At 46.6% G+C, this 11,209-nt stretch overlaps 2 pseudogenes; both read right to left on the reverse strand.

Moving 5' to 3' along the window:
* Nucleotides 1–224: 224 nt before the first annotated feature.
* LOC136493042 (protein PSK SIMULATOR 1-like) lies at nt 225–4,868 on the reverse strand (annotated as a pseudogene).
* A 3,608-nt stretch (nt 4,869–8,476) lies between these two features.
* On the reverse strand, nt 8,477–9,699 carry LOC136491888 (protein ROH1D-like; annotated as a pseudogene).
* Nucleotides 9,700–11,209: the final 1,510 nt, after the last annotated feature.

Consider the following 11,209-nt stretch of genomic DNA (forward strand, 5'->3'; position numbering starts at 1 on the left):
GTTTAATGTTGCACAGTAGATGCATGGAGGAGCTAGAGCCCTAGAAGCCGAACTAAACAAGGCCTAAGGAGTGAAGATCGGCACTTTTGGGGCTCCAATGTCAGCTTAGTTAAGTTATGGTTGGAATCGGGCGTTCAGTTTATATATAATTTGATAGCTTATGTCCTAGCAAATAGCTCATCCGTATGGTCACCAATTGTGATATTCACAACCGCAGATAATATGTGGTTTTTCCCTGCACTGACATGATGTGCGTTTCCTTTGTATAATGTGATTGTCACAACTACACTTACAAATAACAAATAGATCAAAGTAACAAAGTTCTTATACTACACCTACTCAGCTGATGTAAAGAGCACATATATGCATGCCCGACTATATATCCGGACATGAACAAAAACGGTCGTTCTCCATGGCAAAAAGAAAAAGCGCACGTCCTCCACGGCAAAAACAAAAAGCGCACGTCCTCCATGGCAAGAACAACTCTAGTTTCCATGTACGACCTAATAACAAAGACGAAAACAACCAGCAAGGTGGATCAGAAGAGTTTGATGTCCCCTCTTTTCAGATAATTCTGACACCTTAGACCACTCGACAAACACAGCCTTTCTGGATAAAAGGCGTTGTGCGATGCTTAGCATGTCATGGTCCATGACCATTCCTGGCTTTTGGTTAGATACATCGGTCAGTGGCTTTTTGCATTGCTGGACGGTTACTCTGGCTGACGAGGTGATGAAGCCAGACAACCAACTCTAGAATGCAATCCTCAGTCCTTGCCTTGTCAGCATGGTATAGCGTCTCAATCGGATCTGCTTGACCCGGTCGCTTACCAACCCTCTCAGTCCTGAATGAAACAGTAAACAACCACAACACAAAAGTCAAATCTTAGAAAGAAAACTACTCCTATTTCACGAAAAACATGGATCAAAGCATTGGAAATGGTCATTCTCACCCTGATTTCACCCATTCGCTAAACCTCAAGAAACCTCGAGCACTGAAGTAAGCATGAAAGACAGTAGAGGCATTACAAATAGCAGCACAACTGAATCAACCTTAAACCATATGTTTGGTGTAAAGCAGGATACAGTACCAGGTGGTATTGATGGCCATGGGCACAAGCCATTTCAGAGTTTTCTCCATCCTAGCCCTTATTTGATCAATAGTGAGCTGCATCAGAATTCATGGATTAGAATGTGTGAAAAAATTGCCGATGGTTCACTTATTCTCTACTTGTATTACCTCCTGAGGCACTGAGGTCATTCTCAATTTATTTGATAGCGCTGACTTGATCCTTGGTGGCAATCCCTGGTAGAGGGCATCTCTTGAATTTGCTGGCACATACCCTGATCGAGAAACCTATAAAAGAAAGTTTTGTTATTTCTTACGCCTTAAAATAGTATCTGAGTTGTGAACACTGCTGAAAGCCATTTACACAATTCTTGTCAGTCATTCTTATGTTTGGTTAATTATCTTCGTTTTTGGATAACATCCAATCATGGAAGCTGCATCTACGTTAGCGAACTAGAAGTTCAGAAAATAATGCCCAAAATAAAGAGGAAGGCGATGCTAACAGCATAGTAGCTTTCTGCTTTAAGATGATACATGATTTATGATGGTAAAAGAAAGTAAATAACTCAAAATCTTGATCTGGCTTAGAAAAAACAAGGAGAAACTTACAATACTATAAATCTGAATGATAATGTTTGCATAATGTAATGCAAGTCCAGCAGGTCCTAGCCTTTGACAGCTCACAGTTGATTCGGCATTCACCACACCTCCATCTACAAATGCATTAGAGGATCAGCTGGAAATAAGCTTGACTGACTCAACATGAGAAATTCAGCTGTGGAAGTACCAGAAGATCCGAAAGCATTGTTGATCTCAACATGTAAGTAGTGCACAATGTCTACAAGCTTCTCGACTACCTATCATCAAAAAAGCATATTATTACAACCAAAAAAGAGGCAGGCTGATGTTAGCATACAAAAGAAATTCTACAGCAAAAGTTACTCACTTCTTCCAACGTCTTGGACCAGAGAGATCTTTTCTTCAAGCTCTTCACATAACTACTTTGGGTCTTCAACTCCAGTCTCACAATTTGAATATTGTCTCCTGCAAAGTAACCTAAATATAGTGTCAAAAGTTCAAGGACTACAGCTTCATTGCCATAATGAGGTAAATTTTAAACTTCTAAATGGTGCCAAGCCCCGTTGTGCGTGTGGTCGCGTTTGCTCTCTTCCTCTTAATGAAATATGTGCTCAGGCATCGCAAACCCAAAAAAAACATAATGAGGTGAATTTTAGATTTACAGCAACATTAGTTATAGGAGAAATTTTCTTTACTTAAGCTTCCACAATCCTTTTTAGTTCAGACAATGCCATTTTGTTTAGGTAATGGACACATAACAAATGACAAAAAGCATCCACAGTTTCCCCCCTAAAATGAAATACAATGTTATAGATAGGAGCCATACCTTTTTCAAATCTATCGGTATTACCCTTTCCGTTTAGCCTAGAGCGGTACTCGTGCTCAAATCTGTCTAATGCATGCAGCTCATGATACAAATCCTGAAATAGAAAGCAAAATATAAATAAAATGAAATGATGGACATTTGTCGCTTAGAAGATATCTTTAGAGAACAACACAGTGCTCACAGTTGTACGTTGAACAAGGTTCATCAACTTCTGCATCTCTGCTATTGCTGTTTCTTTCAGCTCCTTCTGGGGTGCACTTTCTGATTCTAACCTAGAGGTCAAATTAACAAGAGAGATATAAAAACTCAAGCATATTGACTAATTCTTTGCTGATGTGAGAAATCATGAAATCTGCTTACTTCACAAAGTAGCGATCCAGGTTATGCCACTGGGGATCTTTACAGCGGTTCCCGAACCTAACAATCTCTTGAGAAAATATTCTCAGCTCCTCTCTGCAAATATTAACCAGAGTTCACAAAACACTCACTGGACAAAGACGATAAGAAAGTCACCGTGGTAACTGACAACAATCTTGCAGGGTACCTTTTGTCATTAGCTGCAATTCGCATCAATTCACTCATCTCACTGGAAACCAAATTCTGTACACCTTCAGAAGGAAGCACAACTTGTTTGAAGTATGTGACAGTGTCTTCCGAGAGAGATTGCATGATACTAGCACCTTTAAGTATTGTGTTGGCAACCTCAAAAGCAAGAATTGATATCTTGCACCCTTTGGTCTTGGACCTGGAAACAAAGCCACCATCTGAGCTCAAGGTCGTCATCAAGCAGCCTAGTGTGTCTAGAATCTCCACGGCCTTGCCAAATCCAGCCATGCTGGCTGTCCCAAGCATGGAACCCAGTCTAGGGACCTGCTATGAAAGGTAAGGACTTCAGGACACCATATATTTGATTTAAGTCACGTGGCTAAGCTAAAATGATGCAATATAGGTTAAGTAATTCTCCTGCATTCACACACAAATCTAATGTGAATTAAAGCTAAGACCTTTTTTAAAAAAAAATGTTCATTTGTCACTAACTTAGCTAAATACTACTTCCTCCATTCTAAACTATAAGTTGTTTTAGCTTTTCGAAATACATTGATTTTATTATGTATCCGGAGAATATATCTATGTACCTAGAAAAGCCAAAACGACTTATAATTTAGAACGCAGGGAGTATATGCGAAACGAAAATGAATTGACTTTCTGTCCACCACTTGCCTTGCTTGTTCCATTGCTTCCAGACCTGTCTATCCTCGGGTCCATCTTGCCAGACAGAGTTGTCTCTCTCTCTCCTGATGTTGATGCGTGCTGCTTACTACTCCCAGGAAGAACGAAATCATCTTCGTCCTTGTAAGGGAGCAGGCTAGATTTCCAAAGAAACCCCTGCTCCTCCTCCATCTCCACGGTTTCCTCGACAACCTTGTGCTTGTGTGCGAGACTCATCGTGTCACCAAAATCGCCCCGCATCAGTGATCGCAACGAACCTTCTTGATTTCAGCGCTGCAGAACAACAGAAATCACCATGAGCAAAATTCTCCAACAAATTCAGTCCAGCCTAGTTTACCAAAAAAAATAAAAGCACCTAGGAGTCCAGGATAGCAAAAGCATCACATACCATAGCAGCCGTTGCATTCCATCCGCTAGAACCCTGCGCCTGCCACAACAGCGGCATCAAGGAACGTCGCCCGGGAAACCAGGAACCGCCGCCCGTCCAGGCAACGGACCATGCAACCCCGCAGGGCCCCGCCCCCCACGCCGCCACCCGGCGCCGCACGGAAGGTTCTCGACGGAATGCCCGCCCGAGTCAACGGGTAGCAGCCGGAAAGAAGAGGGCGCTCTCGCGCAGGAACCAAAGAGAAGTTGCGGGAAAATGACCAACCAACCGCACCAACCGTACACAGGAAATCGCGCCAGGAAAAGGTTGGGGAGCAAAAACAAAATCCAGAAGGAAAAAATTACAAGCTTTCTCCAGAGACCAGAGCGAACGACGATTCACGACCGGGTGTGGAGAGGAGGGAGCTCAGAGCTGGACCGCGCGAGCTGGGATCTGTAGTTGGAGGTGGACTGGACCACTCGCCGCCTGGCCTCCACAGGGAGAAGCGAGGAGAGGAAGAGGCACAGGCACGAGGCAGTTTCTTCCGGTATTTCTTTTGCTTTTCGCTGGGGCGCCACCAACCGGACACGACAGTGTCGACAGCCAGGCAGGGTGCCGGTGCCGCCGATTCGATTTCGATCCATCCCAGCGGCCGAGTCCACGCGCTGACCCCGATTTTTTTACGGGCGCCCGCGCGCGCGTGTGCGTGTGCGGTCGCTCGCTTGGTTGGAAACGCCACCCGCGCAGCTGGGTCGCCGCCGGACTCGGCCGGCGTGAGGTGAGGAGGATGGATCTGGTTGGCCGGCGCGGGCCTGCAGGTTTCTAACGAATCTGGCTGGCTCGCTTTTCAGCTCACCCGCTGGCCGCTGCTGGCTGCTGCTGCTGACAGCAACGGAGTGGTGGGGGTCACGTTCCTGTTCCTGTTCCTGCGCCGGTTGGTTTAAAAATGTTCGTTGAAAAAACTCGTGAGCATTTAATATCGCATTATTCAGTTTGTTCGCGGGATCGATAAGCCGTTTGTGCTAGTTTGTATGGCTGATTTATTACGAAAGAAAAATACTGTAGCATGGCTGATAAGCGCCGGTTAAAAGCGATACACGAGCAGGCTGATTGATCGTTTCAATTTTCTTCGCGTCATGTGGTGTTAGGAATAGTATAGTTGTACTTGTTATTATAATAATCACCATACCCGATCAAGCAATGTTATGAGTAGTATATATATCTACCTGTTGAACGTGTGAGAGATACAATTAATCGGTGATCAATGACGTGATTAGCGGTTGTTAATGACGAAAGAGGCGACTGGTTTATTTATTTTTTTTAGTATAGGGGTGCCGCATTTCTCTTTCCGCGCAGGTGTGGAACAATCCCTTCGTCATGTATGATTTTGTAATAACACTGTTCGTTCAGATGTTAATAGAATCGTCTGTTTATTTAAAATACATTTTAGTATTTGTTTTTACACGTTATCATGCACATAACTCTATTGAGCACGAGAGAACAAGACAAGGAGAGCAACAGAGACATCCAAGTCTCCGTCGACGGTAAGCAACGGCACGAATCTCACCTTTCTCTAGTTCATTTTTCACTTAAAAAAAACAAACCAAGAAGGAGAGCTACCGATTATGTTAATAAAGAAGAAGATCTAGATTAGGCAAATAATAGCCTCAAGAAGGAGCGATCAACAGAAAACTATAAAGTCTCAAAAGACATGACCTTTTTAAAGTCAACGGTGGCTTGAGGAGGTCTGGTGACAATAATTTCTTTAGACAAACTATAATGTCTTGTATTAGCTTCTCATCCTTCCCAACAACGCCCAAATCCTTTAGCACGTTAGGGGTCTTGTCGTGTGGTTTTCATCATGCCCTACACTCGTTTGGGACCTTGTCGTGTGGTGTTTGCACTAGGGTGTGGTCTAATCTACTTCCACGGACACAAGCATGTGTTGCACCATTATCGCCACACCTCCGAGGGTGGTGCGGCTATCATAGTTGCAACGTCTTTCATAGCCTCAGTCTCCGCGGTCTTTGTAGGCCTTGGACGTTCCTAGCACACGACAGTCGTCAACAGTGGTCATCGCCTCGTCCTCGCACCAACATGAACAATATTGTCCCTAGCATTGCAATGACACCACACCATACATCGACAACATGGATGACCTAAGGATGCCTCCGACTTGCACCCTTCGCTTCTGACCAGCCCATGGAAGGACGCGACCCACGCCCTTCGCAAAGCCTCTTCCACCAGTGTTAGACCTTGCAATCGCTGCGCCCAATTGGGATTAGACACATACTCATTTCCAATTGATGTATCTCCTTGGCTTAATAAAGTTTGGTCAATATTCTATTCCTTAAACCGTTTCTCTTATGAAATAGTAGAATCTCTACCAAATGTTCTTAGAAAAAATCCTTGTTGAACGATTAAAAAGATTCGTAATCAGAACTAGGAACGTTTCCTGGACTCACATATGAGAATCAGAGAGAGGTACTTGCACAAACTTGGGTTATTGTAAAGTAAAATATGTCATTTATTAGATACATCTCTTCAACTTCGAAGTATTTTCATACAAATAGTTGAAGTGAATTTTATTAAAGTCAATAAGGCAAAATCATGCTTCATATGTGAATCAGAATGATTAGAATCGTTTGTTCGAGAAACCAAACCCTTGCCAAACGCACTTTTAATGTGCAATCCAGTCTATAAACAGATGAATGACCATATTTCTTGCAATTAATCCAATATTTTATGACCTAATTGGCTCTATTTTAACACTTTTAAAATAATGACATAAGGAATCCACATGCCGCTTATAGTTTTGTCATCGACCAAACTAAAACCAAATACAAACTTTTTATGTCTAGTTTGGCATTAGTCACTTCCTATATTTTGCTTGGAACAAATTTTGGCTTAGCTCGCTAGAGTCACATACCAAACAGGTCTAAATGTGCACTTCATCGATCCTTAGACTAGCCATGGTATGGTAAGAATTAAGATACCGATGTTTGAAACTCTTTTTTCATCTAAGTCTCAACGTCTCCTCACTGCAGGAGGGAGTGTGTAGTTGTAGAAAACTCTGGCATCCATGATCCATGAAAGCAGAGCTTTGCTCTGGGAGAAAAATGTTAGTCCCACCCATAGGTGATATGAGGATACTGAGTGAAGTTATGAGGCAGAGAATTATGTAATATTTAATTTAATAATGTAAAGTTTAAAACATACTTTTTTCTAGTTGTCTACTATAGAGCCATAAATGAAGTTCACAGTTGAAGCTAATGACTTGTTTGACTGCACTCCAATCCATTCTCTCCCAACCCAAGTGGAACGGGTGGTGCAGGTAAACAAGTCCTGAAATAAAAATAGAGTTGGGGCATTAGCAGTGTGGCTAGTAGTCTTTCTCCAGCTGTAACACCTCTGTGTTAAGCATTGCAATTTGCACTTGCACTTCATGAGTACAAGCATCATCCAAGCATTCATGAACATGAGCATATGAAATTTCATCTCATTCTTATACTTTGTCACATGAAATGTTGATTCATATATATATGCCAATGCTTATATATGCTAGGATTTACATGTGACCAATATATAAAATGTTTGTGCGACCTTAGGAGTACCTTAAACATGTTTAGAATGTCAAATGGAATAACTTTGGTATTCATGACTTGGACCCATTTGGCCTCTAAGTCCTAGTTATAGTGTAGGCTTTCATTTTTCAAGGGGGAATTTTGCTGCAGGACATCGCTAAAAAGCCTAATATGTTGACGGACACCGCCAAGAGCGAAATTTGCCCAGTACCATTACAAAATCGCGTCCATTTGCTGAAACACACCGCACCGAATATTTTATTCATTTATCAGATTTGCGGAGAGAGAAGGTGGGGAAAATGACTCTTCTGCCCTCGTCTTCAACCTTGGGTGCACGCTGGAGGCGCTCGTCGACGCGGAGCGGCGCGGCGAGGAGGTGGCGCCCGTGGACGACCTGGACTGGGAGGACATCTTCTACATCCACGATGGCTGCCAGTGGCCGTCCGACCCGCCGGCGTTCAAGGAGACCATGCGCGAGTACCGCGCCGAGCTGCGGAAGCTCGCCGAGCGCGTCATGGAGGCCATGGACGAGAACCTCGGCCTCGGCAGGGGCAGCATCAAGGCTGCCTTCTCCGGCGACGGCCAGCACGAGCCCTTCTTCGGCACATAATGAATACTGCAAATTCATTAAGTACAGAAAACTGATCCCCGCATTTTTTGCTGTTGTGTCACAATTCGATCCCCGCATTTTTGCCACCATTATTGTCGCATTTCTTTGTACAGTAACATTGATAGAATAAAAGTCTAAGTAGACCTCCAAAATGAACCATTGAAAGAGCAGAACACGATAATCCAAAGATAAGAACCAAGAAATGTGCAAAGTTAAACTACATATATATATATTTTTTCTGGTTGTTAGCATTGTCAATGAAAGTCGCATTTCAAAAGCGACACAAGTTGCTCGAGAATTAGCTGCACACAGACGTGACACTATAAAAAACGCGACGATATACACCAAATGCAGCATCAAAACATGGGAACAAGGAATCATCTTTACCTAAAGATGACACCTTCCCTTTCCCTTTTCTGTAATCCTTTACAGAAGGATACACATTTTATACTTACCACTAGCTGATCACAAGAGTGAGCAAAAAAAAAGCAAGAACAGGATAGCTACCTAGCACCGCCACATTGCGAGATCAAAGGCAAGATGATGATGATGATGATCTTGACAGAGCTCAATCGGCATTGAGCATCGGTGAATCGAGGCCCTCCATTCGGCTGCGCACGATGCGGTGGAAGACCTCCCGGACCTGTCTCTCCAGTGGGTCCAGCCCATCCTTCATGGTGGTGCACGCCGCGGCAAGCTCAGCAGCAGCCTCCCGCACCTCGGCTTCCCGCTCGCCGGTGAGTGAGACAGGCGTGGCGTCGATGGCCTCCGCGAGCCTCTATGCGCACTTCTCCAGCGCGTGGATCTCCCTGACCAGGCCACACGAGTTGCGTCGGTCCTTGCGCTCCCCTTCCTCGACGAGGCGTTCCTAGAGCGCGAGGAGCGGCGGCGCCCAGGGGAACGCGGCGCGCGGCGGCGGGGGCGGGAGGTGGTGGTGCGCCTGGAGCGCGGCAGCGCGGTCCGGGCAGGGCACGGCGGCGACGAGCGCCCAGGCGACGAGGTGGAGCAAGCAGCCCATGGCGTAGGCCAGGGCCCCGAGGCCTGAGGCGACGGCGGCCTCGTTGGCGCGCGGCACGGCAAGGCCGGTCCTGATGGCCTGCAGCTGGCGCGCCACCGACCAGGTGCGCGACACGCTCCACGAGAGCGAGCGGAAATGGGCGGAGGGCGATGAGGACAAGGACGAGGAGGAGGAAGCCGAGGCGAGGGACGCGGCGCGGGAGGGGGAGGCCCGCGCGTGGCCGAAGGAGTGGTTGCGGTGGGACGTGAGGAATGAGGCAAGCCCGCCGCCGGCGCCCACCGCGGCAGCGGCGTCGTCGTCGATGAGGAGCACGGAGAGGCCCGAGAGCGCCTTCCACGCGCGCCGGAGCTGGCCCTCGTGGATCTGCTGCCTCTAATCGCGTCCCTTTAAGGTTGAAGATGAGGGCAGAAGAGTCATTTTTCCCACCTTCTCTCTCCGCAAATCTGATAAATGAATAAAATATTCGGTGCGGTGTGTTTCAGCAAATGGACGCGATTTTGTAATGGTACTAGGCAAATTTCACTCTTGGCGGTGTCCGTCAGCATATTAGGCTTTTTAGCGATGTCCTGCAGCAAAATTCCCCTTTTTCAAGTTATATGTTTGACCTAAGTTGAACTATAGCATAGAATATTTACATGGCAGTGCACCCTTAAGCAAAGTTGTAGTACTTGACTAGGGTAACAACTTTTATTTTTGGGTCAAGGTCTAATTTAGTGCATAGCATGCTCAAAAACAGCTCACAAGTTTCAACAAAATGTTGTTTTGGACTTGCAAAATTTTTCTAAGTCTAAAACGAGGATTTCAGTTTTAAGTGCAGCACTTTAGGGCTTTGTAGATTTCAAACTATTGAGAATTCGGGGATTCTTCCTAAAGCAAAGTTGAAGATCTCATGTAGCTCTACAACTTTCATTAAGGAAGTTTTTGCTAATTTGCAACGGATTAGGAGTAATCGGATCACCAATTCACATTGTCAGTCGGCAAAGGCAGCGCCTGAACCGCGCCCGCGCGCATGGTAGTGGCCAACCGGCCACAGGCCGCGGCCACCGCGTGGTGGCGTACATCGGCGTTGGCCCGGCCGGTCAGGCCAATGCACGCCCTTAAGCGTCGTGCACCCACCACGCTCATTCACTCTCGCTCTCTCGCCCTCTCTGTGCCTCGCCTTCGCCACACCCGTGCGGAACCGCAGTGTCGCCGTTGCCGCCGCACGTCCGTCGAGCTCGCACGCAACCGCCACCGCACCACCATCCAATCCATCTCACTCATTGCTCTGCCACCACCTCCTCCACCTTGATGACCCGCTTACACCATCATTCAAGCAAGGGTAAAGATGCATTTCACCTCGCCGCAGCCGCCATTGTCACCGGAGTGCCACCGCACTCGCGGCTCACCGTGGCTCCGCCGTTCTGCCACACCGCATGCCTTCGTTTTCTTTAGTCCAACACCATGCTAGAGTCTAGTAGCTTAGGCCGGAGTTAGGGATGACACTATCGCATGATGGCGTCGAAACGAGTTGTCACCCCGCGCGCGCCCGCCATGGTCGCCGTGGTGCTCGAGCTCGCCGTCGTCGAGTTGGTTCACCATCTCCCTCCTTTCTCGCACGCCTTAGGTCAAGTAACCCTAGGCCTCGCTAGTGGCATGATGGAGACTCGCCTTTCGTCATTGTTTAGCCAGAACAGCATGAGCACCGCCGCACAGCCATGCACGTGGTCAAGCTCACCGGCGCCACGCCGAACCCTAACCTACATCCTTTAGCTTTGCTAGGTCACCGCGTAGATGTAGCAAGTCTCGCCTGAGCTTATCGTGGCCGGAGCTCATTGGAGCACTGCCATGTAGCTCCACCGTCTGCCATGGCCGCCATCGAGGTTACTCCGGTGAGCCTCCGAGCCAACCAAGTACACCTATTGATGCGGGACGTCGTGGCGATGCC

Source organism: Miscanthus floridulus, chromosome 11 (assembly GCF_019320115.1).
Source record: "Miscanthus floridulus cultivar M001 chromosome 11, ASM1932011v1, whole genome shotgun sequence".
In the NCBI taxonomy this organism is placed as follows: domain Eukaryota; kingdom Viridiplantae; phylum Streptophyta; class Magnoliopsida; order Poales; family Poaceae; genus Miscanthus; species Miscanthus floridulus.